Source organism: Bos indicus, chromosome 1 (genome assembly GCF_029378745.1).
Source record: "Bos indicus isolate NIAB-ARS_2022 breed Sahiwal x Tharparkar chromosome 1, NIAB-ARS_B.indTharparkar_mat_pri_1.0, whole genome shotgun sequence".
NCBI lineage: Eukaryota > Metazoa > Chordata > Mammalia > Artiodactyla > Bovidae > Bos > Bos indicus.
This window is the reverse complement of record NC_091760.1, coordinates 72662217-72688036: the sequence shown is the minus strand read 5'-3', so window position 1 is coordinate 72688036 and position 25820 is coordinate 72662217. Positions and strand designations below refer to the sequence as shown.

Genomic DNA, 25820 nt, shown 5'->3' with positions numbered 1-25820 from the left:
AGAGTTGCGACATATGCTCAAACATCTGTTATTTATTTTTAATTTTTTGTGTAAATGAAAAAACAACAAACCCCGTTTCCCGAAAATAGAGCCTGAATTCCACCCATGTGGTCCCTGGCCTGGAATGTGACACTAGCCACAGAGTGAAGGTTAGGAAAGAGAGTTGGCTTTCTATGTGATCCTGGGCAAGCCACCCACTTGTCAGAGCTTCAGTCTCCCCACTGTGAAGGACAGATTGTCATTTCTATCTCCACCAGAGATAGGTGTGTAGGGCTAAAAGCGGAGAACGCCAAAGACTTCTTCTGCAGTTCCTCTCTCTGTGCCTTGGATGACCCTCCCAGCTACAAATTCTAGGCAGTCTGTTCTGCTCGGGGTGAGAGAGGGAATGGGGGCGGGAGAGGGGGAAAGTGCAGTTGTAAGCTCTGGGGCACTTTTGGTTGGGCTTCTTCTCTCTCTTTGGAATGACCAGCTTTGGAAAGATTCTTTCTTAGGAATTGGATTCTATGCCTTTGTGAATATGCAGAGGGTTTTCTTTTATTGTTTTATTGAAGTATAGTTGATTCGCAATGTTGTATTACTTTCTGCTGTACAGCAAGGTGGCTCAGTTACACATATATATTCCTTTTCATATTCTTTTCCATTATGGCTTATTACAGGATGTTGAATATAGTTTCCCTCACTGTACAGTGGGACCTTGCTGCTTATTCATCCTATATGTAATCGTTTGCATCTGCTAATCCCAAACTCCCAATCCTTCTCTCCTTCCACCTTTCCTCCTCCTTGGCAAACACAAGTCTGTTCTCCATGTCTGTGAATCCCTTTCTGTTTCATAGATAAATTCATTGATGTTGTACTTTAGATTCCACATATAAGTGACATCATACGGTATTTGTTTCTCTTTCTGACTTTCTTACTTTCTGTGATGATCTCTAGGTCCATCCATGTTGCTACAAATGGCATTATTTCATGCTTTTTTATGGCTGAGTAACATTCCATTGCATCTATCTATCTATATATCACATTTGGCAGAAGGTGGCATTTAGATAAGACAGTACTTTTATAACAGACTTACATTCCTAAACACAATTCATTCTCAAATTTGTAAGCAATAGAGAGAAATTTACAGCACTAGGCCTTATAAACATTATCACCATATCACAAGAGTGAAACTGTAACATACCAAACTTTAAAAGCTCTTTCTTTGAGATATTTACTTTTTAAGGAAAAGAAGGAATTCTTTCTGTTCAGGGCAGTGACTCTGACTGTACTCCTTAATGCTTTCCACTCAGAACTCAGTGGCCGTCTCCCTCCCTCCCTCCAGGTCTCTGATCTAATGTCACTTCCTTTAAAGGCCTTCCTGACCTTTCAAAAATAGCACTCCTGTCACTATCATTTTACTTGGTTCATCACATCCTTACTATATCTTTACCTGAAATTATATCCTTCATTTTTGTTTTCTTCTGCTTATTGTGTTTTTCTCAGTGGGAGCTAAGCTCCACGAGTGCAGAGAATTTGCCTCGTTGCTAGTGGCTAGATATCTTAAGGGCTTCCTGGTAGCTCAGCTGGTAAAAATCTGCCTGCAGTGTAGTAGACCCCAGTTTGATTCCTGGTTTAGGAAAATCTCTTGGAGAGGGGATAAACTACTCACTCCCTGGTAACTCAGATGGTGAAGAATCTGCCTGCAATGCAGGAGACCTGGGTTCGATTCCTGGGTTGGGAAGATCCCCTAGAGGAGGGCATGGCAACCCACTCCAGTATTCTTGCCTTAAGAATCCCATGGACAGAGGAGCCAGATAGGCTATCATCCAGGGAATCATGAAGAATTGGGCAACTAAGCACAGCACAGCACAGATAGCTTAAGTGCTCAATAACTACTTAAGAACTGAATGGAAGGGGCCTACCTATTCAAAAAACTCACTGAGTATTCTAAGATATGCAGAAGAAACTAGTAGTAATATTCAAGAGACTTCTAGTTAAATTGTTTTCTGGGCAAAGTACTGCTGGTCTATAACTATTACACTAAATAATCGCACAGTTTTCCACAAAGCAATGTTGCTAAAGTTCCAAATATGTAAGTTAAGATTGATATACTTATATATTTTAATGCTCGGCACGAAATCAAGAACTGTGGAGCTGAAGGTACTAGCAGTCACAGTATGAGAAAAATCAAATCATCTTTCTGGGTCTCAGTTTATTTTCTTCTGTAAATAATTTAGGGAAATCCTCTTTTTATATGTTTCTGGAACATAGAGCCAAGCACAAGTTCTTAAGCATCATAAAACCAATCAGACCGGTGTTCTAAAAGATCTTTACTTTTTCCAAAATAGCACACATTGTTGTAAACAATTAAAATAGTACCAAATGTAGGCCTCAGAAAGTTAAAGTGTCTCATAACCCACACCTCAGAGATTGTTATATTTGCATTTATTCTTCTAGGAAGTCATAGACAAATCCCAACATAATAACAATAATATCAAGAATAACGAGTGTTCCAAAACTTTCTTATTTTCGTGGAATAATGTCTGTTGATATCAATTCACGTAGATCTACTTCATTCTCTCATTTGCTATAAAACCTTGTCTTTACCTGACAGCACATTTTTTTTTTTTTTCAAGGAGATGGCCTGTGGTTTAATAGGGAAGTAGTTCTTCAGCTGGGTAATCTTTCATCATATAGGTAATTGCTTCAGTGTTTTCACCATAAGACCCTCAAGGAAGATGAAATTGTTTTGGTGGATTTTTCATAGCAAGAAACAGAGAACTATCCCGTCTTTAAAAAAGAAAATTTCCCTGATGGAAATTTATCTATTTATTAATAAATGGTTATTTCAACTGCCAGAGTCATCCTGAATGTTTTCCTAATGTGATTTTTCTTTTGTCAGTTAAAATGAAGGGAAAAAACAACTGTTCTTTTCATGTGAAAGCATAAACTATGAGTTGTCGATTACAGGTATTCACTCCTTAAGACAGTTCAAAAATTCCACTCTCTGGCTGTGCTCCTGAATTCTTGCCCACTCGGTGTTATGGTCCTAATTCTCGGCTTTGTGTTTCCACAGCACGTGTTACTTTGTTCTCAAGCCCATCACACCATGCAGACATCACCACAAGGCCCACCATCTCCTTCTGGAGACTAGCACATCCTTCAGGGTAGGTTTGTCTTTTTGTCCCTGGTAAATTGCATAATGCCTGGCACATAATAAGTGCTTACTAAATGTTATTGGATGACTGAATGTTTAATTCTCATTATTTGTGGGGATGACCACATGCCTCCTGATTTATTCAGATGCCCTCTTTCCTTCCTGTTCCTTTGTGGCTATTTCCTTTATCACTAGGAGCTGGAACCAGTTGTGAATTGAAGGATGCCAAGCATCTGCTGAACAGCAAGAAAACAATCAAACTGGTGAAAATTGCAGCTTGACATGGCACAGGGAGAGGACCACAGAACTGGAAGGCAGGAGGCCTGGTACTGGTCTTCACTCTGTTACTAACTCAGTTACCCACTCATTCACACTTTCAACAAATATCAAGCACTTCTGTGTTCAGGCACTGTTCTAAGTCCTGCAGATGTAATGGTGACAAGATCCTAGCTCTTCTGGGACTTACCATCCAGAAAAGAGTCAGACACACAGAGAGGAAAACATATATGAGAGAATAGGTTGATGTCATAGGGAATGACTGGATGGGCTACCTCAGTTTTGAGGTCAGGAAGGGCGTCTCTGAGTACTGACATTTCAGCTGAAGTGTGAGTCACTAATATAAAAAGGAAACAGTCATTCAAGGATCCTGAGGAAGAATATTCCAGGATGAACACCCAGTGCAAAAGTCCTAAGGTAGAAATAGATTTCGGGTTTTCATGGGACAAAAAGACCAGTATTGCTTGAGTGGAGAGATGAGTGGAAAGTGATTTGAAATGACTTTGAAGAGGTAGGCAGAAGCCATGTAACATCTTGCTTTAAGGAATTTGGACTTTATTTCAAGTACAATGGGAAACCACGGGAAGGTTTTCTGCAGAAGGGTGACAAGATTATTCCGGCTACCTTGTCAAGACTGGATGGTAGAGCAGTTCCAGGTGGATCAGCTGGAAAGCTAGTGTGGTCATTGAGGTAATGGTGGCTTGGACATCAGTGACTTTAATGAAAATGGAGAGAAGCGGATGAATCTGGAATATGTTTTGGACATAAACTGGACAAGACTTGCCAATCCACTGGATGAAGATGATGAAGAAAGAAAGGAATCAAGGCTGACTCCTAGATTTACAGGTTGAACAACTGGGTGAACACTCATGCTAATGACTAAGACTAGGAACTGAGGAAGGAGCAAGTGTGGGAGGAAAACTCGAGTTCTTCATGGGTAAATTATATCTGAGTCGCTGGTTAGATATCCATGTGGGAATGTGAAGAAGGCATTTGGACACTCAAGTCATGTTTAGGAAAAAGTCATGGCTAGAGGCAGAAATTTTGGAATCATAAGCATATAGATGGTCTTCAGAGTTGATGGGGCTAGAGAGCACACAGAAATGGGAGTAAAGGATGCTCAGGACAGATCCCTGCTACTCTCTAACCTAGAGAGACTGAGTAGAGGAGAAGGAGCTAATAAAGGAGACAGAAGTGAAAGAAGATGGTGGGCTATCCTGTCCTGAGCTGAGGGAAGAACAGAGCCAAGGGAAGAAAATGTTTCAAGGAAAAAATAATCAAGTGTGCTGACAGTTCAAAAGAGATAAGAATGAAGAAGTGGCCCCTGGATTTATCAGATGGAGTTCACCTTGACAGCAGCAATCTCCGGATAACAAGAATAGAAACCCACTTTGAGTGTGTTAAGGAAGGGATGTGGAAATTGCAACTCATTTTTGAAGTTGAAGGAAAGTAGAGAAATGAGTTAGCTGAAGGGAGACATGGAGTTTGAGGGAGGTTCTCAGAGCATGCCCATGAGGACGCTTCCACAAAAGAGGACTACTGACTATGTAAGAGAAAGGGAGACTGCAAGAGCAATCCTGAGCAGCAAAGTGGTATGGGATCCAGAGACAGTAAAGAGGCTGACTTTTGAGAGGAACAAGGGATCTGGGTTCACAGAAACAGAAGGGGAGGCAGAGGGGAGGCAACCAGATGTAGGGAGGTGTTTGGATCTGGTGGAAAAAAGATGTGGGGCTTTCTCTCCATGTGACTGTGATCAAGTCACTTATCTTGCTGAGATCTGTTGGAGAAGCTAAATAGGTCTGCTCTGATCATGGTAAATGCACTTCTTTGAGCCCAGTCATTCTGCTAATGACACATGCCTTAATACCTGCTTCATTCATTAAGAGACAGAATGGGGAAGGTGCGGGTTCAACCTAGAACTAATTGTAATTATATCTCCTGACAATTGAACACGGCAACACTAGGTCTTATATGGTGCTGTCCTTATATTAGCTCTAACCGCTACACACTCCGCAAGGCAGAATTAGTCCTATTAGAGAGATGAAAAAACTGAGGTGGGAAAAGGTGGTCATGTAACTTTTCTAAAGTGATGAAGTGATGTATATATATGGCTGAGTCCCTAAGTTGTTTACCTGAAATCATCACAACATTGTTAATTGTCTATACTCCAAAACAAACAAACAAAAAGTTTCAAAAAATATATAAAGTGATGAAGTGAGAATCTAAACCTAATGTGGGACTCCAAGTCCATACTTTTACCCATTATATTCTATTGCCCCAGCAAAGAAAGGGGTGCAAGTTTCACTGGGAGATTGGTTGGGGGGTGGGGTGGTTAATACCTTCCAACATTCTCACCAACTGCTTACTAATTCCTGAGACTTGTTAAGGCAAGCAGGAGGCTGAGTTTTCTGCACCAGGCTCAGTAACTAGTGTTCTGGACTCCTTGATAAAGGCCCCCTGAAAGCAGAGGAATTGAACCCATCCAGCTAGTCCATCCCTCAACACAGTCATCCAACAAATTCCAGGAGCTGGGACATATGCTACCAGTTACCAGTGTACTAGGTGAATCCTCAGTCAGGTTATTGTGGCCTTAAGACTTTCCAGATGTTTCCTGGGAAACAATCTTTGTACAGTTTTATAATCCAATGCAAAGTGAGGTCAGTTCTTAAGAATATATACAGGCCCAGAGGGGCTACCTCCATGCCTTTCAGTGGGACTAAAAGTCAGCAGTTTTTAAGTGCAGAAACAGTAAGAGTTCAATTTTCTAAGATAATAAATAGATTAATGAGCAGAGCACAGGTTCAGGAATAGAAACACAGGGTTCTTGCCTCAGCTCTCTTATTTCTTAGCTGGCTGACTTTGGAGAGTCTACCAAGCTTTCAGTCCAGGGTTTGACTATCAGGTGCTTATAACATGGCATCCAAGGATCTCCATGGGAGGTTGACAGAATCCTATTTCAATAACACTGAATTCTTTTGTGATCCTCTTTTGTTTTATGCATTTATGGGCATTTTTGCCAAATTGTCAGTGGGTCCATGACACAAAGCAGGTAGGAACCTGCCAGAGGATCTCTGGGATCCCTGTTTGATTCGACAGAGTGTCCACTCACATACCTTCTAAAAGTGAAAGTGTTAGTTGCTCAGTTGTGTCTGACTCTTTGTGACCCCAAGAACTATAGCCCACAGCTTCTCTGTCCATGGGATTCTCCAGGCAAGAATACTGGAGTGGCGTGCCATTTCCTACTCTATGGGATCTTCCTGACCCATGGATTCAACTTGGGTCTCCAACATTGCAGGCAGATTGTTTACCATCTGAGCCACCAGGGAAGCCTTCTGGGAGAGAATTATTTCTTTTAACGAAGTCCAAATGAGTTTGGAGGAGTGAAGGGCAATTCCCCAATGCAGGTGAAAGAGGTCAATAAACAGGAGGTGATGGAGCATCACACATGGGCTGGGGCCTAGGTGGCAGAGGGAGAGAGCCCAACTCCAGGCTCTCACATACTATCTTCATCAAGTAGAGGGGCTGAACCATCTGGAATTAACAGATACGCACTACTACATATAAAATAGACAAGCAACAAGGTCCTACTATATAGCACAGAGAACTATATTCAATATCCTCTAATATACCATATGGGAAAGAATGTGCAAAAGAATATATCTGAATCACCTTGTTATACACCAGAAACTAACACAACATTGTAAATCAATTATACTTAAAAAAAAAAAAAAAAAAACTCTGCTGATGATTTCAATGTGCAGGGAGGTGAGAACCACTGAGTCATGTTTTTCCTTGCCTTTGACCATCCTGCTTGCTTCTCCCTTACCTGGAATCCCTCCCTGTCCTTTTACCTGGTCACCTCTTGCTGGTCCTCCAGAAGGTTTTATCTGAAAGTCTGGCTGTGCTCTGTGGCCTTCTCTGTGCTCCCAGGGCTGCTTTAAAAACACCTCTCTAACACCCGCCCCCCAGCATTCTGGTCTGTGGTTTGCCCATCTTCCCTACAAGGCTGTATGTGGGAAGGGATGTGGCTTCATTTCTCTGAAGGTCCAGCTTCCAGAATGGTGCCTGGCGCATAGGAGCATGGTAAATGTTTGTTGAGTAAATGATGGCATGAAAATGTTTGGGGGGAAAGAAACAGAAATGTGGCCAGACACATGTCCAGTCCTTCTCAGTTCCCTGTGAGGCCTCGTAGACACTTTGGGAGAGCTTTAGGATGAGTATGTTTGGAGAGGTCTGAGGCTGAATGTGGACCTGACATTTGGAAATACACGAGTTCGGGTTTTAGAAAGGTCTCTCGTACGCTGTCGTAGTTTGCACAACGACAAGGACTGAAATATCGGGGGCTCAGCCCCAGCTGCCCCTGGCCAGCCATGTCTCAGCCCACAGCGTCTGCTCGGCTTCTGAGTCAAGCTCCCTCTTTGTGCCTTACAGAGATGTTGGTTCTGTCTCAGAAAAACAAAGAACACATTCTGACTGCGAGAGAATGGCTTTCAGGGTTTTCTGGTGCAGCCCTGGAGAGAAGACACTTTTATTTCTATCTGTTCAGTGGGGACCAGTAGAGGCAGGGGTGTGTCCATGACCTTCAGTCATGAGATTCGGACCACTGGTAGGGCCTCCCTGGGGTGGGCACCTTGAGGTTTTCGGGTGGGATAGTCTTACATTTATGGAGAAGGATGAGGACTAGGAGGAGGTGGAGGAGGAGGAGGTGGAGGAGGAGGAGGAAAGCTGTTTTTATTAAGAACCTAACTAAGGGCGTGCATACATCTGTGCTAAGTCACTTCAATCATGTCCAACTCTGTGTGACCCCATGGACTGTAGCCTGCCAGGCCCCTCTGTCCATGGCATTGTCCAGGCAAGAATACTCGAGTGGGTTGCCACCCACCTCCAGGGGATCTTCCTGACCCAGGAATTGAACTCACGTCTCTTACCTTTCCTCCATTGGCAGGAAAGGTCTTTACCGCTAGCACCACTTGGGAAGCCCTAACTAATGGTGCTCAAATAACATGCACCTACTGCAAACAGGAACCCTGTGATACAGGTACTACCTCTATATTACTTTTACCTTTGAGTCACGTGTCTTCAACCCCTACATTCTTTGTCTCCAAATTCCCTCCATCCAGCCTCCTAAATTTCCATTTCGTCTTTTCTCTCCTTCCCCAGAGGCAACGCCTTACCTCAGGCCGCCATCTAATCTGTCCTGAGAAGGTTCACATGTCATCAGCTCATGACATACGTCACAGCCTTAGTGGGAGCTGCATTTGGATGTGGGTCTTGTATCAAAGGGACCTTCTCTATTGAGTCAAAGATTCTGAGACTCACCAAGATTCCCTTGAGGTTTCTGACTAATCCCCTCAGACTGACTTCCTTCTGTCTTCCCAATCCCAGGCCCAAATCTTTGATCTGTTCTCATAAGTCAATCATTTATTAATTTAATAAATGTTTACTGAGCACTTCATAAAGACTACTCATTTTGCTAGGCAGCAGGAAGACAAGATGAAGAAGGTCAAATCCCTGTCATTGGGGACTTCACTGTTCTGGCTCCTTTCCCCTCTGAGTAGATTGCTCTGGTCACTTGTTTCTCAGCCTCTCTCACCTGAATCAGTTGCCCTTGTAGAAGAAGCTGAACATGGCCATTAATGACACAAACTCCTAAAGACTCAGGAACTCTGCATCCTGCTGTGAAGGGCCCTCGGCAACTCTGTTCTGCCCATCTGGGGGTTGCACATGGTCTCATACCTTCCCCCTCCCCCAGCCATACCCAAGAGAAGGACAAAGCTGGGACCCTTAGCATCTCAGGTGCCTAGCTCAGCCTTGCAGGAACCACTCTGGGTACTTGGGACTACTGGGGGCCCTAGTCTTTAGGGAAAAAGCCTGCTAACCTGTCAGCCAGAAATCCTCTTATCTTTGGTGTCGTGAACTCTCAAGTAAACATGCCTTAAATACATTTTGCCTTTAACGATCCAATGTCTGCTTTCCTGGCAACTCCTGTGTCTTTGGACTGGTCTGCTTTGATATAGTTAGATCAACAAAAATTTAGGAGAACAAACTCAACTTTTAAAAGAAAAATATGTAAACCAAAGAGCTCCAAATAGGGAGGTTTCGATCATGACCAGGAGGCCAGTGATTTTCTTAAAAGGGCCAAAGAGGGGCTCCCCTGAAGAAAGTCTGCTGGGCCTGAAGGAGGGTCTGACCTCACAAGCCTAAGGCATGCACACACACACACTCTGCCTTTTTTCTCTACAGTTTGGCTTGAGATGACCTTCTTGTTATCATAATAACTATCCCGGCTTGAGAATTTCACTTCGTTGAGATTCACCCTAACTCACTCCAAAGCACCCAACAGACAGCCTGAAGATTTAGGCACCAACCCAATTTACCCCTTCCCCTCCTCTCCCACTAGCCAGGACTCAGAGCTGTGCAATTTTCCAGGAGCTGGTGCCTCCATCTGACTGGATTTCTCGGGACCTTCCCACTTCAGGAGGGTTATCTGAAAAGATACCCATGACCTGCTTAGGGAATAATTACAAGTCGTGGTGTGGGGATATGCTTGGGCAGGGAGGGCTTCAACTGAAGCCCTGAGGGACTGGATTTGAAACTGGGGAGAAGGAGAAAGTTAAAAAAAAAAACAACCACCAAAAAACAAAAAAGCAAACAATGGTACAAAGGAAGCACTGTTCCTGTGAGCAGATGGGGTGGCGGGGTCAGCCCAGCCCAGGTCGCTGTACCAGGCCTCCCACAGCATCTGTGCAGGGTTGGGAGGAAGTACATCTCTGGTCCAGGGACAGCATAGGCCAAGGAAATGGCTCAGGGGATAAATGGCTACATTAGGACATCCTGCAGAGCCGAGGGATCCCCACAGGACTTCAGATTAGAAAACTGGATAAGTGGGCAGGGGGGATTTCTAGCTCAACTATATAAGAGTCCTGCAATGTAGACTGCCAAATAGAATAATGCAAGTGGCATAGTGAACATTCTGCCTTGAAATACATGGCTTAACAGCTACCTGTTCAGATTAACTAACCAGAAAACTGCCAGATCTTCAAGTCCCACAGGGATCTGTGGACATAGGCATAGGAGGCTGCGTTTAGACCTGCAGCTCCTTCTAACGTATGTGATTTCCTATACACCCAAACATGTGGTTATTCTGTATGCTCTTTAAGGCCTCTTCCTTTCCTGAGCATCTAGAATTTTACAGAGACCCATAGCTAAACACGCAGAAGGCAATGGCACCCCACTCCAGTACTCTTGCTTGGAAAATCCCATGGATGGAGGAGCCTGGTGGGCTGCAGTCCATGGGGTCGCTAAGAGTCAGACACGACTGAGCGACTTCACTTTCACCTTTCACTTTCATGCATTGGAGAAGGAAATGGCAACCCACTCCGGTGTTCTTGCCTGGAGAATCCCAGGGACGGGGGAACCTGGTGGGCTGCTGTCTATGGGGTCGCACAGAGTCAGACACGACTGAAGCGACTTAGCAGTAGCAGCAGTATAGCTAAACATGTTACAGATGAGTCATGCTGTGAATGGTTACTGGGTGGACAGCAGAAGGAAGAAGGATTCATGTGACTGAACTTGTTCTTGGTGATACTAGACCCTACTCAGATCCCTGAGAGTCTCAGGGATGAGGGAATTCATAGTCTCCTCTCAACGATGTTATAGCCAACTAAGGTTTATCCCATTTTATCTTATTTCACTTTTGGTATCTAGACAGGCCATTATTATTTACAGTCAAGAATCTGTGAGACGGACTTCCCTGGTGGTCCAGTGGTTAAGAATCCACCCTCCAACCCAAGGAACATGGGTTCAATCCCTGCTAGGGGAACTAAATCCCTCATGCCTGGGGCAAGTAAGCCTGCACACCCACAACTACTGAGTTCAAATGCTTTGGGGCCCATGCAATGAAAGATTCTGCATGCTGCAACTAAGAGCTGACACAGTCAAGTAAAGAAAAATAAAAGAATCTGTCAGAATCTCCTTAACAGCTCAGTTAAAGAATCCTTTTCCCATTAGGGCTTCTGGAAAAAGCACAGGTCTGTGAATCGAGACTGGAAGGTTCTAGGCCAAGCTTTGTCATCAGTTTGTAGCTGACCTTGGCAAGGAACTTCCTCTGCCCAGATCAAGTTCATCCTTTCTTGCCACTTTAACATTCTATGACTGTGTTGTGGGACGAAGACAGGACCCCAGATAAGTTGGGGGAGTAAGAAAGGAAAGTGAGGGAAAGGTCACATTAGCTTGTGTGTGTGTGTGTGTGTGTGTGTGTTAGTTGCTTAGTTGTGGCCAACTCTTTGCAACCCCATAGACTGCAGCCTACCAGGTCCCTCTGTCCATGGGATTCTCCAGGCAAGAACACTGGAGTGGGTTGCCATTTCCTTCTCCAAAAGGAACTATAGAAAGAAAGAAAGTGAAGTCACTCAGTTGTGTCTGACTCTGCGACCCCATGGACTGTAGCCTACCAGGCTCCTCCATCCATGGAATTTTCCAGGCAAGAGTACTGGAGGGGGTTGCCATTTCCTTCTCCCACATTAACTTAGGAACCATGAAAATCCTTAGATCCCTACATAACTCTGGTCACATCTTTAAGTCCACTGGCTGCACTTCACCTTCCATGGGCCTCCTCAGAAGCACCAAGACTCACTGGCTCCCCTTTTCTTTTCTATGTATGCACCCATCATGGGAGTAGAGAGCCAAAGGGACAGGCTATGAAGTGAGAAAGGAGGGGGTGTGGAGCATACAGATGGGGAAGATGCCTCCATCTTGAAACCATGTGCTGCAGATCCTCAGTATCAGGAGAGGACTTAGTCATGGGTAAATAGCATATGCTATTTTCTTAAAATGCAATTGTTTACATGAAATAGACAACGCAAACACAGGTTCTATTTTTCTGCACTGTTTCCCTGATGGGGATAATAATAGTTGTGCAATCCAGAGTGTAGTTATAAACCTATCTTACAGTCACCAAGGAGCTGTGAGAAAGCCAAGCAGCACAGACTTGTGGTTTTGCAAACTCCAAACTATTTTCCTGATGAACTGCAATAACCCACCGTGAGACAGAAGAGATAGAGTCAAACTCCAAGTACATTTTGTCCTCACAGAGTTTGTTTTGACACCAGAAAAATTTCCTCTGTGTGCTGTTTTCATGCTCTTACCCCTATGAATTTGTTTCACACTCAATCTAGTGGACACTTGGTAAATATAAAGGTCTGTCTCTCCAGTACAAAGTGACTGACCGAGAATGGGAACATTCCAGAATTCCACAGGTTAGTTTATTTGCAGGACTCAAATGGTCTGGTAGATTCTTACACTAAACTGAAGAACTGATTATTTGAGAATGAGGGTTTCTCACTGATATATAAATTATATATCTATGTGACTGTATGTGGCTGAGAGCTGTATATTGTGACCCTGCTTATTTAACTTATATGCAGAGTACATCATGAGAAACGCTGGGCTGGATGAAGCACAAGCTGGAATCAAGATTGCCAGGAGAAATATCAATAACTTCAGATATGCAGATGATACTACCCCTATGGCAGAAAGCAAAGAGGAACTGAAGAGCCTCTCAAAAACGAAGATCATGGCATCCAGTCCCATCACTTCATGGCAAATAGATGGAGAAACAATGGAAACAGTGAGAGATTTTATTTTGGGGGGTTCCAAAATCACTGCAGATGGTGACTGCAGCCATGAAGTTAAAAGACACTTGCTCCTTGGAAGAAAAGCTATAACCAACCTAGACAGAATATTATAAAGCAGAGACATTACTTTTGTGACAAAGGTCCATCTAATCAAAGCTATGATTTTTCCAGTAGTCATGTATGGATGTGAGAATTGAACCATAAAGAAAGCTGAGCGCCAAAGAATTGATGCTTTTGAGCTGTGATGATGCAGAAGACTTTTGAGAGTCCCTTGGACTACAAGAAGATCAAACCAGTCAGTACTAAAGGAAATCAATCCTGAATATTCAATGGAAGGACTGATGCTGAAGCTGAAGCTCCAATATTTTGGCCACCTGATTCGAAGGGCTGACTCATTCAAAAAGACCCTAATTCTGGGAAAGACTGAAGGCAGGAGGAGAAGGGGATGACAGAAGGTGAGATGGTTAAATGGCATTACTGACTGGATGGACATGAATTTGAGCAAGCTCTGGGAGTTGGTGATGGACACGGAAGACTGGCATGTCCATGGGTCGCAAAGAGTCGGATGTGACTGAGAGACTGAACTGAACTGATAAAGATCAAAGAAAGTCTAAACCAAGTTGAAAACCAACAACATTTAACTGATAATAAACTTCCCCAGGTGCTACATCTAGAAGAAATTCAGTACCAAATGATCTTCCCTGGTGGTGGTGGTGGTAAAGAACCCGCTTGCCAATGTAGGAGACATAAGAGACATGGGTTCAATCCCTGTGTCAGGAAGATCCCCTGGAGATCAACCCACTCCAGTATTCTTGCCTGGAGAATCCCATGGACAGAGGAGCCTGGCAGGATACAGGCTATAGGGTCACAAATAGTTGGACATGACTGAAGCAACTTAGCATACATCCATGCACCAAGTACAAGAATCAAATTGTTCATACATCACAGGTGTCTCAGTCACCAATGACATTGTAGCTTAGAAGTAGCATCTACAAGTTGTTCATGCTGAGATATAAGATCCTGCTGGCAATATTTATTTTAAAAACATACAAAAAATATATCTCTGTTTCATTGTTCTAGCCACCCTTACTTATTATATTGAAAAGTACTTTTGTACTGTTTTTTTGTGTGTGATTTCAGAGGTAATTCATGTTTCAAAAAAGTGGAAAACACAAGAAAGCACAAACAAAAAAGTATATGAAAGCCAGCAATTCCACCAGCCAGAGAGAACCATGGTTACTATTTGGCATTTCTAATATACTGTATAGAATTATAGAAGCGTTATAGAGAAGCAAATATCTTTTGAAATAAAATTGAGATCAAAACAAAAATTGAGAGGTAGGGAGACAAAAAGGTGAAAGAGAGACTCCAAGTGCATCAGAGTTCATGTAAGAACTTCCAACAGACACCTTCCAACAGAGAAGTGGAAGATTTGAGCTAAACCTTGAACTCTTCCAGGACTAAGTTCCAGGAGTCTGCCTCAGGGTACCGTCTGGTTGTAACTGAAAGGCTCTGGCCCTGTGGCATCCGTGGCCTGTCAGGTTTCACAGCAGGTCAAGGCCCCTTCTAGGATTTACTCTGCTTTGTACCTTCCCACGTGGACCTGGAGGAAGGCCACAAATCAAATGCTTCTAACCCACCCTTCCTTTCCCCTCTCTTCCCCCTTAGCCAGGATTCTTGGCTCTCAGTGGACAAGTTTCTGTATAATTGATATATAATTATATGCTCCACCGTCACTACAATGACACGCTCCATTGTCACTACGGTGATTTTATATTTTGCTCCCTTGAGAGACGTTGTAAGAGAAGGAATATGGTTTCCCCTTCGTTTCACTTCATGCTTATTTATGCTAAATGTATAAAATGGCTCCTCATTCATTTCCCACACTCTGTATCAAAGAAAAATTTTCATCCAGTTGTGTCTTCTAATGACTCCACACAAGTCCCTTTGACTTTGGACCAGAACCATTCAATATTCATTCCACAAAATTTTCTTAAGCACCCACACGGGCCAGGCATCATTCTAAGGTGTCGGGAATACAGTGATGAATGAAATCAACAAAAATCCCATCCCTCATGGAGTGATCATTCTGGTGAGGCCAGATGCCAAAGGCCTCTTGCTGCATGCCAGCTCTTTCATTAATTCATTCAACAATCATGAGTGCCTGTTATAAAGGCTTTTTATGTGCTCACTTGGCTAGACTACATCACACTTGCCCTTCCTACATGTTTTTGGATCGGGTGGATCACAAGAGGGATTCTTACGTGAGATTTGCAGGCTGGGGGTGAAGCAGCAGTCATTTTGTCTAGTTGTTTATCTGCTGGCTCATCTCATTGGCATGAAGCACTGACCAGGCCCATATCTGCCCTCCCTTCCCCTAAGTCCTCCCTTGGCTTCCCTTACTCCTGGACAGTGGTGGGCATTTGCCCTCATGATAACGGACACCTTTGTCTGACTCGTCAGCTCTGTTACCTCTGGTGCACTCTACTCCAGTCTCCAAAAAACCTGATTCTGACATATCTGGCATTGCATGCTATCCACTGTCCTTTACCCCATCAGATCAGATCAGATCAGTCGCTCAGTCGTGTCCAACTCTTTGCAACCCCATGAATCGCAGCACGCCAGGCCTCCCTGTCCATCACCAACTCCCGGAGTTCACTCAGACTCATGTCCATTGAGTCAGTGATGCCATCCAGCCATCTCATCCTCTGTCGTCCCCTTCTCCTCCTGCCCCCAATCCCTCCCAGGATCAGTCTTTTCCAATGAGTCAACTCTTCGCATGAGGTGGCCAAAGTACTGGAGTTTCAGCTTTAGCATCATTCCTTCCAAAGAAATCCCAGGGCTGATCTCCTTCAGGATGGACTGGTTGGATCTCCTTGCAGTCCAAGGGACTCTTAAGAGTCTTCTCCAACACCACAGTTCAAAAGCATCAATTCTTCAGTGCTCAGCCTTCTTCACAGTCCAACTCTCACATCCATACATGACCACAGGAAAAACCATAGCCTTGACTAAACGAACCTTTTTTGGCAAAGTAATGTCTCTGCTTTTGAATATGCTATCTAGGTTGGTCATAACTTTCCTTCCAAGGAGCAAGCGTCTTTTAATTTCATGGCTGCAGTCACCATCTGCAGTATTTCCCCTTTAATTAACTAAGGAAATTTATTTATGTTTGTTGGTGGTGGTTTAGTCACTAAGTTATGTCCGACTCTTGCGATCTCATAGACTGTAGCCCGCCTGGCTCCTCTGGCCATAGAATTCTCCAGGCAAGAATACTGGAGTGGGTTGCCATTTCCTTCTCCAGGGGATCTTCCTGACCCAGGGATTGAACCCAGGTCTCCTGCACTGCAGGCAGATTCTTTACCAACTGAGCTACCAGGGAAATGCTTAAATTTATTTTATTTAAATTTAATTAGCTCAGTGATACATCAGTTATGAATGTTCTACTTTATTTATCCATTCAACAAATATTTATTAAGGATGTCTTATACGGTAGACACTCTGCTAGGTGCTGGGGAAACACAGGGAAGACAGATGTGTTCCTTCCCTCGTGAAGCTTACAGCCCAACAGGGGAGGACAGACCAGAAATTCACATAGACAAACAAAATTAGATTTTAAAAATGAGTGGGGCTGTGTAAACAGAGAAAAGTTGGCCAGGAGGACAGGAGGGTAGGACCTATTCCAGTAAGATAGATGAGGAAGGCCTTAGTAATCCAAGTGCATATTTAAATATTAGAAAGTCAAAAAGATACAAACCCATTAAGTGTTCATCCATTTGAAAAATACTCCACTGCAGTTAAATCTCTTAAGGAGAAATATAAGTAAAGATGGAAAGCTAGTGGTTTGGGAGACCCATGTTCAGGAGGAAAGAGACAGTCATATAATATTAACTGGAAGAACAGTGGGAGAACAGTCCTATTTTTTTCTTTTTCTTTCGTTTTGATTTGATGTTGAAAGGGGGAAATACATGGAAAGCAAGCCTTTCACTCCAACAGAGATGGTTTACTAAGAATGAGTTATTGAGAGTGAGTTCAGGCTGTGCCATCAAAAACCTCTCCATTAAGATAGGAATCAGGGGACACAACTTAGCAACTAAACAACAGCAGGGGAAAGGATGGGACACAAGCTGACCCTGAGAGAATATGCAGCACATGCTTGGGACCAACAACTGGAGCACGCGTGTGTGCGTGTGTGTGCGTGTGTGTGCGTGTGTGTGTGCGCACGCGCGCGCGCGTGTGTGTGTGCGGTAGGATGCACTTCTTCCTTCACAGAAAACCTGATAGACTAGCCCATTCTGGGGAAATGAGTGAGCTGATGGCTCTGCATTTTCTTTGACACTTTCAAGGAATCCAGGATGAATCCATTCAGACTGGCTATGAACATCACGTATTACCTGAGTTGGAAATGCTCCCCAGTGAGAATCATTTCCCTGGTCAGGGGTTCCCAGTGACCCTGGAATAATTCACAACTGTCCCCAGAGTGTAAGCACCCTGAATTTAATCTTTTGGTGTCCCCTCAGTGTGCTAAGCAACGTGCTATGCACCCAGTGGGAGAATCAGTACTTAAGTGATGCTTTTATACAAAAGCTACCCATATGTGCCAAGTCAGCTTTTAAAGATTGGGGCCTGAAGTGTGGACTCAGGACACAGAGACCCCAGCAGGGAGCTAGTGGTCTTCTAATGTTTCTCATGATATTTTCAGGTCAAGGAACTGGTTTTGGATCCAGAGGAACAATGCTCCTCGTGTTTGGAATTCTACAGAAGAGAGTAAGAACTCAGACAGAAAGCTAAGAAATGAACCAATGTGATGAAAAACAGATGAAAGCCCCTTTCTTCTTAAACGAGGACATTACTTTCAAAACAAGGATGAACACTGTGTTGGGAAATTTCAAGTTCTGCTTACTGTTTTGCTCTTAGGGCAATTTTGATAAATAAGATCCCATTGTGATTCGTTGCCTTTTCCAAATTTGCTGTAAACTCCTTTAGCTTGGTGGTGGTAGGTTGATAGGTTATAAAGAAAACAGGAAGAGAAATCCAGGCTCAGTTCAGTTCAGTTCAGTTGCTCAGTCGTGTCCAACTCTTTGCGACCCCATGAATCGCAGCACGCCAGGCCTCCCTGTCCATAACCAATTCCCCGAGTTCACCCAGACTCACGTCCATCAAGTCAGTGATGCCATACAGCCATCTCATCCTCTGTCGTCCCCTTCTCCTCCTGCCCCCAATTCCTCCCAGCATCAGAGTCTTTTCCAATGAGTCAACTCTTCGCATGAGGTGGCCAAAGTACTGGAGTTTCAGCTTTAGCATCAGTCCTTCCAAAGAAATCCCAGGGCTGATCTCCTTCAGGATGGACTGGTTGGATCTCCTTGCAGTCCAAGGGACTCTCAAGAGTCTTCTCCAACACCACAGTTCAAAAGCATCAATTCTTCGGTGCTCAGCCTTCTTCACAGTCCGACTGTCACATCCATACATGACCACAGGAAAAACCATAGCCTTGACTAATGCCTTTTTAAGAGTTAGTGCCCTTGAGGGCACCACTTGATTCAGCTTCTACATCTTTCCATGTAGCCTATTATTTCTGAAATCACTTTGCCTATATGTCCTTAAAATACCTAAAAATATACACTCCTTACTAGATGGCACTAAATTTCATTTTAAATTTTAAAAGAGGAAATATGTTAGTGCCTTTTATCCTGGAATCTGACATTTCTTCTTGGGTCAGAATATCTGGAGTTTCTGTGGTTCATCAATGTCCAGGAAACTAAGCACTAAACCTTTCACAGATTTCTGCTATAAAGATTTTTACAAACATACACTGATGCAAAGGCTCAGTTGTCACCTCGAAAGACAGTGGTGTTCCTCAGCCTTCCTGTCTGGCCCTGATTAGCGCAGACATAAATAGTATAGGCCTCTGGTGTGGCCTTGTCACAGTTCACTCACCTTGGCTATTAATGGCCTTTACCTGACAGAGCAAATGACCTGTCATGGGTCGAGTGAACAAAAGAAATCATAAATATTCAAGCAAAAGGGGAAAAAATATAGGCACATGTAAAGTTCTAACCCAAGGTCACCCAGCCTATAGCTGTCAGCCAGAAATTGTCACCGTCTTTCCTCCCATGAGGCATTACTGCGTGGAGAACATGTAAGTATCATCATTAGAGTCTGTCCTGGGGTAGCTGGGCAATTCTGACAGAGGAACCGCAGCCCAAGACCCCACTCTTGCACAGGTGTTCCTGTGACCTGGCTTCCATGTTGGACTCGGACACCAAGGCCTGGATTCACCACCACTCCACCACTGCAGCGGGAGCTCAAGGAGTCTCAGGTCAAAGCTCAACGTTTATTGCATGAAGCACTTTGAAAATCTTTTGTTATCAAAAGTATTCCCTTGAGCCTTGGAGAGGATTACCAAGTAATGCTTTCTTCCTGCAGCTTATTTCTTAGGAAATTACCTCCAGGCCTGCCAAAGTCACAGAGAGCTGTGGGATTTCACTCGTGTATTTGCATGTGGAACACTTGAACATCCCTCGTGATTTTCTTCACTCCTATTTACTGAAGAGAAAACAGAAGATCTGGGAAAGATCTGGGCTGTTTGCCTCTGGTCTCTTGTCTGCCCTGCTGGCAAGCATCCAGGTGACAGTTCCAGGAATGAGGCTGGGGACTGTGAACAGATCCATACCTGCTGCTTCAGTTCAGTTCAGTTCAGTCGCTCAGTCGTGTCCGACTCTTTGCGACCCCATGAATCGCAGCACGCCAGGCCTCCCTGTCCATCACCAACTCCTGGAGTTCACTCAAACTCATGTGCATCGAGTTGGTGATGCCACCCAGCCATCTCATCCTCTGTTGTCCCCTTCTCCTCCTGCCCCCAACCCCTCCCAGCATCAGGGTCTTTTCCAATGAGTCAACCCTTGGCATGAGGTGGCCAAAGTATTGGAGTTTCAGCCTCAACATCAGTCCTTCCAGTGAACACCCAGGACTGGTCTCCTTTAGGATGGACTGGTTGGATCTCCTTGCAGTCCAAGGGACTCTCAAGAGTCTTCTCCAACACCACAGTTAAAAAGCATCAATTCTTCAGTGCTTATACCTTGTTATTTCAAGTGTGTGGCTCACTGTCAGGTGAGGGCCACACTCCTGTCCAGATGCTTTGCCTTCACCTTGTTTTGTTACCATAATTTCCTTTATTTTATGCCTTTTTTTCCATTCATATCTCATACATCCATTCACTATCTATCCATCCATCCATCCATCATCCATCTATCATCCATCCATCCTTCTACCCATTCATCTCAAACAATGACTTCCTATGTACCAGGTTCTGTGCTATACACTGACTCTAAAGAGAAGAGAGAATGATTTCTGTCCCCCAATCTTGTGGGAGAAGCATATGTAAATATGTAATGCATATTTAACATATGCAAATGACTCTAACACGTTGCAGAGGCTGAGGTGTGCATAAGACTGAGGGACTGCCTGCATTCAAAGGAGGGGCATCACCTCCAGCTGTCACCTCTTGAGGTGGACTTTCTGTCACAATGGTCCCTCTGATCCCACCTTCTGCTGTTAACGCCCTTGTGTGATCCCCTCCTGTTGAGTGTGGGTAAGAACTTGGGGTTCACTTGATTCCACCATAAGGCAAAGGTGGCAGGATGTAGGTGACTACATGTGTACATGTGTATAGTTACATTATTAGGTTACATAACCCTGAAGTGCCTGTCTTGTTGGAATTTCTGTCTCCCTTGCTAGCTTTCGAGAAGCAAGTGGTCACATTGGGGAATCCCACATGCCAAGGAACTGCAGAAGGGCCCTAGGAGCTAAGAATAGCCTCCAGCCAACAGCCAACAAGAAACTGAAGCTCTGGAGCATGTAGCCTCAGGAACTAGGCTCTGCGGACAACTCGAGAGAATTTTGGAAATGGACCCTTCCTCAGCAGAGCCTCCAGTGAGATTCAGCCCCAGCTGACACCTTTTCTTTAATTGAAGTTAATACACAATGTTAATAGTTAATATATAATGTGTTAATTTCTGCTGTACAGCAAAGTGACTCAGTTATACCAGCTAACACCTTGATTACAGTTTTATGAGACCCTAAGTAGTAGACTCAGATAAGCTTTGCTGGGATTCCTGACCCATAGAAGCTGAGATAAAACATGTGTTTCAGTTACTTATTCTTTTTTTTTTTGGCCAGTTACTTATTCTTCTGGCTGCACCACGTGGCATGTGGGATCTTAGTTCCCTGACCAGGGATGGAAACCGCGCCCCCTGCAGAGGAAGCTTAGAGTCCCTGGACCACCAGGGAAGTCCCTTATGTGTTGTTTTAAACCCCTGAGTTTGTAGTAATTTGTTATGCAACATTAGAAAACTATCACACCTCCTGCCAGCTATCAGAAATGTCAAGTTCTGGGAAGGGGCTGACAGATGGGGGAATGTCTCCAGCTTCCACATCCATTCATTCAGCAAATATTTATTGAGCATTTATGATATATGAGGCACAGTTTTAGATACATTAGTAAACAAAAGAAAATCCCTGCTCTCAAAGCTTATACTCTAGTCAAGGAATAAAAATATTAAATTCATAAATAATTGTATATAGTATGTTATTCAGTGATGAGAACTATAGAAAGGATAGAGGGGCTGGGGATGCTAGGGAGTGGGTTGAAGTCTTTCATAGGGTCCTCAGGGTAGGCCCCACTGAAAGGGCAAAACTTGAAAGGAAATATTACACAAGAAACTCCAGGTATCATCCATGCGTATGACTTCTAGCACGGGTTCAAGGTCTCATCCTGCCCTGGGGGATCATGGCGTCATAACTGCCCTTTTCAACCTCTTCTCCCACCTCCACCCTCCATGCCCAGGTCCACCCTGCATCCCCGCCTTCTAGCCTTCTGCTGTCCTCCAAACCCACCTACCAAGAATCCTTACTCTTCATTGTTTCCCTGACAAAATACTTCTCCCCCACATTCAGCTCAATGGCCTCCTCCCCTGAAGCCTCCCCTGGTGCCTTCACCCCACTCCCAGCAGAAAGTCTACTCCTCCTGCACATGCCCTCCAGCTTTGCTTATGACTTATCCCGAGCTTCAACTTTCTACACGTGTTACGGCTGGCAGCCTTTGTCTCTTGGAGAGACTGTGGAATGCGGGGGCTGGGGCTTGTTATCACTGAGCTTCCAGGCTCCAGCATATTACAGTTGGAATTTGTTGAAGAAAAAAATTAGTTAGATGGGACTTCACTGGCAATCTAGTGGTTAAGACTCTATGCTTCTAATGCAAGGGGCACAGGTTTGATCTCTGCTCAGGGAACTAAGATAACACATGCTGTGCAGTGCAGCCAAGAAAATATTTTTTAAGTTAGTTGGAGATCAGTCCTCTGTGGGTTTTTTCCTTTCTCTTTAAAGTCCTTAGAGGAGATTTATATCATTCTTTATTTGGTTTGTTACTGAGAGAGTATTTGGACAGAGTACTATTCATTTTCCAAATTCTACTTTTGAGCCAACTTCTTCCACAGCATAGCCTGACCCAGCTCACAGAATTGCACACATGTTCAAGACACAGCCTTGGACACTAAAACAAGTAATTCATGCAGCCACATCTGTCTTTTCCAGAGAGGTTTAGTTCAGTTCAGTCGCTCAGTTGTGTCCGACTCTTTGTGACCCCCATGGACTGCAGCACGCCAGGCCTCCCTGTCCATCACTAACTCCCAGAGTTTACTCAAACTCATGTCCATTGAGTCGATGATGCCATTCAACCATCTCATCCTCTGTTGTCCACTTCTCCTCCCACCTTCAATCTTTCCCAGCATCAAGGTCTTTTCAAATGAGTCAGTTTTTCACATCAAGTGGCCAAAGTATTGGAGTTTCAGCTTCAGCATCAGTCCTTCCAGAGAGGAGAAAGACAGAATAATGATGACTTTTCAATGTTATTAGTAAGCAGCAAACATCTTGAGAAAGGAATGGTTTCCCTGCTTGAGTACAGAGCCCCAAATATGATGACTAAAAAGTCTAGCAGTTTAATTAATTATTGCAATTAAAAATAAAGCAAGCATGTAGGAGCAAAAGCCCTGCGGATGGCAGCTTCCTGATAAAAAAAACAATGATACCACTCACCACGTAAGCCAATGACAGGGGGAAAGAATTTGTTTGCCTCTGATTACATCTGATTGCCATTAGTGATGACAATAAACCAGGCAGAAGGACCAAATGATACTTGTGGGAAGCATGAAAAAGGGCCTGGGAAATACTTTCAATTGAGGATACACCAGAGAAAAATACCAACTGGAAGTCACAGAGATAAAAGCCACTCTAAGTTAAGTCAGTCATAACAGTGTACAAATTAAAATAACAGAGCCATATCACTTTTTACCTGTTAGATTGGCAGATGTTAGAAAACTTGAAAATGACAAGTGTTGTGAGGCGGTGGGTTAAAGGAAACCTGAGCTCCTGCTGGGATGGGGCACTTATAGCAATTCTGGACAGAGTCAGGATTTAGGCTCTAATCACTTTCTGGCTAAATTCCTAGCAGAAAACCTAGGCCAAATTCTTTGTGAACTTGGGTTAGGTAAATTTTCTTAAGACACAAAATCTATGTGCCATAAAGGAGAAATTATCAATTGGACTTCATACATTTTTTAAAATTTACTCTTCAAAAGACATTGTTAAGAAAATAAAAGACAAGCCACAGGCTGGGAAGTAAACATTGGCAAATACATCTGATGAAGGTCTTATATGCTAAATACAAAAAGAACTCTTACAATTTAGTAATAAGTAATAATTTAGTTATTATTATTAATCTTAATTAAAGAAATAGACAAAAAGAATGAACAGACACTTGATCAAAAAAGTTGTATGAATGGCTAATAAGCATGTTCAATCTCATTAGTCACTCAGTTCAGTTCAGTTCAGTCACTTAGTCGTGTCTGACTCTTTGCGACCCAATGGACTGCAGCACACCAGGCCTCCCTGTCCATCACCAACTCCCAGAGTTTACCCAAACTCATGTCCATTGAGTTGGTGATGCCATCCAACCATCTCACTCTCTGCTGCTAAGTCGCTTCAGTCATGTCCGACTCTGTGCGACCCCATAGACGGCAGCTCATCAGGCTCCCCCATCCCTGGGATTCTCCAGGCAAGAACACTGGAGTGGGTTGCCATTTCCTTCTCCAATGCATGAAAGTGAGAAGTGAAAGTGAAGTCGCTCAGTCATGTCTGACTCTTAGCGACCCCATGGACTGCAGCCCACCAGGCTCCTCCATCCATGGGATTCTCTAGGCAAGAGTACTGGAGTGGGGTGCCATTGCCTTCTCCGATCTCACTCTCTAGGAAAATACAAATTAAAACTGCAATGAGAGAAATATCAGCATACACCCACTAGAGTGATTAAAATTAAAAAGACTCACCATACCAAGTGTTAGTGAAGATGTGGAGCAACAGAATGTCTCAGGCATTGCTGGGGGGAATGCAAATAGTACGACCACTTTGGAAAGCAGTTTGACAACCTCTTATAAAGTTAAATAATACATGTCACGTGTGTTTCTATACACAGGTATTTACCCAAGAGAAATAAAAACTTATGTCCATATAAAAGGCTGCTACATGAATGTTCATAGCAGCTTTATTCTTATTGACCCAAACTGGAAACAACCCTAATATCCATCAACTGGTGAGTAGATGAATATCTACATGGTGAATACTGCAAATTGTGATACATTCATAAAATGGAATACTACTCAGTAACAAAAAGGAATGGACTACAGATATGTATGAGAACAGGTGAATCTCAAAGGCATTATGCTGAGTGAAAGAAGCCAAGCACAAAAACTACATATCATTTATACAACATTCTAGAAAAGGCAAGAAAACAGTGATAGAAAGCAAAGTGGTCCACATGCCATGGGGCAACCAAGCCCATGCGCCACAACTACTGAAGCCTCACACCCTGGAGGCCATGCTCTGCATCAAGAGCAGCCTCACACGCTGGAGGCCATGCTCTGCATCAAGAGCAGCCTCACACCGCAACTAGAGAAAGCTCCTGCTGATCACCCAGCAAGGGAGACCCAGCACTGCCAAAAATGAATACATCTATTAAATTAAAAAGTGTTTTAAAAAGTGAGTGAATTTTATATGTGTAAATTTTACCTTGATGAAGCAAATTAAATATGTGTGTGTGTGTGTGTGTGTGTGTGTGTAAGACAATGCTACTTGAAAAAAAGATGAGGTAGGGGAAGTTGAGTGTTGGTAGGTGAGAAGAGGGAAGCCAAGAGAAAATAAGAGACAGACAACCAGAAAGGAAAGACAAGGACACAAGAGATGTAGAGGGTGACATTCAAACATGGGGCAAACCCCTCATCAACAGAGACATGCTCAGAGAAACATAGAAACAGAGAAAGGAAAAAAGAAAGAAACGCTTAGCAGATATGGCAAAGATGGAATAATACTTGTTATTCTTACCTTTTGGAATGGGGCTTCCCAGGCGGTGTTAGTGGTAGAGAACCACCTGCCAATGCAGGGGACATAAGAGACATGGGTTCGATCCGTGGGTTGGGAAGATCCCCTGGAGGAGGAAAGGTGGGGATAGGGCCCAAAGCCCCACAGCTGTGGCTCTGAGGGTGAGAGGGATCCGTTCCTCCCTCCCGGCTTCTCTCTCACTTCCTCTTCTGGGGTCACAAGGGTTATGGAGGTTGCTTCCTGCTCCCCTGGAGGTATTTGAAGGCTGGGGGTCTATGCCCCTTTAACCCTCTTTATTCCAAGTATAACATTTCCTGTTCCTTTCACTTTCCTCACCCTAGATAGTT

General features: G+C 43.8%; 2 long non-coding RNA genes across 6 annotated transcripts; one reads left to right on the top strand and one right to left on the bottom strand.

Moving 5' to 3' along the window:
• The first annotated feature begins 139 nt into the window (after positions 1 to 139).
• Positions 140 to 21610, top strand: LOC109556372 (uncharacterized). 5 transcript variants are annotated; one of them, XR_011566638.1, is made up of 8 exons: positions 140 to 373; positions 3056 to 3146; positions 3332 to 3462; positions 12838 to 13502; positions 17747 to 19183; positions 19269 to 19363; positions 19471 to 19671; positions 20782 to 21606. It is a non-coding gene; the product is annotated as an uncharacterized lncRNA (long non-coding RNA). The 5 variants fall into 5 exon arrangements; XR_011566636.1 differs by having other exon boundaries at positions 19471 to 21603; XR_002180394.2 differs by lacking the exon at positions 12838 to 13502 and having other exon boundaries at positions 19471 to 21608.
• LOC139183139 (uncharacterized) lies at positions 21483 to 25820 on the bottom strand. Its single transcript, XR_011566639.1, has 2 exons — positions 25477 to 25820; positions 21483 to 22906 (listed from the first exon to the last, which is right to left on the bottom strand). It is a non-coding gene; the product is annotated as an uncharacterized lncRNA (long non-coding RNA).